Below are 3,733 nucleotides of genomic sequence, written 5' to 3'. Positions count from 1 at the left end.
TACCCCAGAGTAACACGAAACAACGCCATAGTATAACCTGTGTATGAAGAAGTGCAGAGCGTGGCTTACCCCAGAGTAACACGAAACAACGCCATAGTATAACCTGTGTATGAAGAAGTGCAGAGCGTAATAATATGTTACTTTATTAGGATTGCTGAGGGAGGGGAGGGGCCACTCTTGTGAGTCATGGTCCCTCCTCACACAGAACAAAGGTAAAAAATAAAATAGTGTATTTGATTATGCGCATCTGCATATATTATATTTAATGCAGCACAATATCCTTGGTGCAACAATATCAACTGTTGTATGTCTAAACACTTATAAGCTCCTAAAGGCGAGACCTATTGGCTATGCCAATGCTTGTCTTATGGATGCTACTCCGGGGTAAAGTACTTTGACGTCATTTTGATGTAATCCACACTATATAAAACGTCAAATTAATGAAAATATAAAATTAAATTGCATAACCGTACATTGAGGAAGACGTATAATTGGGCACTGTCCCCATTTTGTTGGAAATATTTGCCCTAAAGGGTTTTCTTTCACCCAGGCCCTCGTCACCAGCCGACTGGACTACGGCAACGCCCTCTACGCCGGGACCACCGCCAAGCTCCAGAAGAGACTCCAGCGGATCCAAAACGCCTCAGCCAGACTCATCCTCGACATCCCACGATCCAGCCACATCTCCGGTCATCTGAGAGACCTTCACTGGCTCCCCATCAACAAGAGAATCACCTTCCGCCTCCTCACCCACGCACACAAAGCCCTACACGACCAAGGCCCGAGCTACCTCAACAGCCGAGTCAACTTCTACGCTCCCAAACGCCACCTCCGATCAGCCAACCACGCCCTCGCCGCCGTCCCCCGCATCCGAAGAGCGACTACAGGAGGAAGGTCCTTCTCCTACCTGGCCGCCAAGACCTGGAACTCCCTCCCGTCCGACCTGCGCCTGACCCAAGACCACCTCTCCTTCAGGAAGAAGCTGAAGACCTGGCTGTTCGAGCAGTAGCGGCACCCCCCCTCCCCAGCGCCTTGAGACCCTACGGGTATGTAGCGCGCTTTATAAGTGTCACTGATTGATTGATTGATTGATTGATTGATTCTTTTTAAGGATCATTGGAGCTGGGGTAATATCTATACAGAAACAACACGGTTCCGCATTTGACCATAAATCAAAAAATGCTTCTTGACACTGATGTGTTTCTCCTTTTCACATCAAACCACATTTATTTATCAATCATTGTTCTCTGAGCATGGCATCCAACTCCTTCGACAATGCCATTTCCTCAAACTTCGTGACCATATTGTTTCAGTTCAGCTTTACCCACAGCTGGCACTGACTATCAATAATCTACTCACTCGCTAAGCACGCCCATCAAACCCGACACCACTGATGAGCGTGCATCACACATATCACCCAAAAGTAGCCAATGTAAACGAAACACTTTCTATACAGCTGACCCGACCTCCATGCCATAGCGAAACAATTAGAAAACTATTATGACAGCCACAAAATAGTTCAGCTTTGCTATGTGGACATTTAGAGCGGGCCTGGAACTGCCCAGAGACCAGGCTGGAACTGTGTGAGCTGCTTGGACTGTACAAAGCAGAACGAAACTACAGTATGCTCAGGTTGCGAATTTATACCTACTTTGACTCTTTTTTTTAAAACATGTTTCTTTTCTTCATTTGGAAAAAGTAAAAAAAAAAAAAAGCAGGATCAAACACGACAACTTTGAAATGCACAAGTTGCACAACCCGCATAGAAAAGCGCCCCGTGATATGACTTCTGACAGGGTACGTCATCAGCAAACTGTGCGTGTGGGCATGTCATGAACTATGACCCTAATCAAAAGGCTAGAATCATGCCATTATCTGAGGGCAATGTAAATATGACTTTCACATATAAAACACCTCCCTCAAAAATGCTCAACCAACACTGAAAAATAAATGTGGGTAGGAGGGTTGGTTGGGTATAGGTGATGACTCGAAATTCTTTCCTGTGTTTTGACATATCACAGAGGGTACTTCTTTCTCTTTATTGAAATTGGTTTATTCGTAGAAGCGCTTGAGCACCCTCTACTGGCAGAAGCAGGGATGTGCTCATGTTTCAGCGAACACTCCAAGCCCTGACTAGGGGTGGGTGGAATTTGCGAAATTCACTTTCGCAACTTATCGTGAAAATGTAAAAAATCTCCGCAAACATGCGGAAATATCGCGAAGATGCGGAATTTTTTTTCCCGCCCGTTCGCGGTATGTTCTGCGTGGTCGCGGCTCGCCAACTTACCCATGCGGTTGCTCGCGGGCGCGGCCATCTTGTTTTCACTTGTCTCGCGGTGCATGATCGCGAGAAGAAAGACGTGATCGCGCGACGAATGATGTTACTGCGGGCGCGAACTGTCGCGAGACAGAGCAAATGGCTACCAACAATCCAACATCTCGTGGAGAACGCGACCGGATCGGGAAAACTTGTCGGCGAACGCGGGGATTCAGGTAAGGCGATCGCGCGCACGCAAGAATGTATTATTTTACAGCGCGGGCAAGCAAAACATTTCCGGTAAAATTTGGATTGCGGAAATTTTGACATTTTCGCGCACTCCGCGGAACGCGAAAATTTCAAATTATCGCAATTTCCGCGAGCGGAGCGGATTTTTAGCCCTGGCCTAGCCCTGACGCGCTTTGTAAGGCTATCCAAAACAGAAGATGAGATGGGCCCAGGACCCCAGCCTTTCATGGACCCCCCTGGTTGAGCCACCTCTGTTCTGCAGAGTCTTGCCCTGATGGCCTCGAATACTTTTTAAACAGATAGTTTTGATTACCTTTTTCCTTTCATTTATTTGTAATGTGGGTTAGGTGTGAGAGCCTATTACAGATATTTTGCAGAGAAATGTTGTGTTTCATGCAACATCCATTAAAAAAGTTTCGTTTAGATCAAATCAGGGCCACACATATGCGAAATGGGAGGGTGTAACAGAGATTACTTGTAGTAATATTAGTGAGCTACTTCTGTGTTACAATATCGAAAACACAGGTCATTCATTTTCCGTGAATATTAGCTGTAAACACATTTAGAATTTGGACGAATGTGCCTGTGCACTGTCAGTGGCTCGGCCAAAGAGGGCATGAAAGAGCTGAAACTGAGTCATAAATTCAAAGCAGTTCTGAAACGCCCCCTCCCCCCCCTAAAAAAAAATAGATACATTTGGCCCAGGGCCCCGAAACCCCTAAGATGTCCCTGCATAAGATTTTAGTCACAAGAATTAAACCCCACATCTTCCTAGAACCCTTTCTTGCAAAGTCTGGCAAGGAATAAAGCAATGATCAAGGCACTTGCTTTCTCAAATAGTATTAATAAGTGATTGGGTAGGCTTGTGTACAATGCCTTAATGGCAAACCACGGTATTTTAAAAATAGCAGCCTGCACTGTGCAGAATATACCTGAAAGCCTTGCACGGCAGAAGGGGGGAGTGATAGAGAAGAAGGTGCAGGTATGAAGTGCTGCTGACTGAGAGTAGCCAGCACCTGCAAGCAAAAGGAAAGGTTGTTGAACAACCAGTGCTGCAGGTGAATGCCTCTATAAAACTGTATGAAGAGCCATGTCATTCAAAAGTGCATGAAATGTGGAATGTAAAGAGACAGGAAAGTGGGGGTGAAATGGTGTTACAATTGGAGGAAAATAAACAGTCACCCAAGCATTTAGCGATTAACAACAGTGAGCTAAAAAATGATTGCC

This window comes from Triturus cristatus, chromosome 5_1, assembly GCF_964204655.1.
Source record: "Triturus cristatus chromosome 5_1, aTriCri1.1, whole genome shotgun sequence".
Classification (NCBI taxonomy): Eukaryota; Metazoa; Chordata; class Amphibia; order Caudata; family Salamandridae; genus Triturus; species Triturus cristatus.
This window is presented reverse-complemented; position numbering follows the sequence as displayed.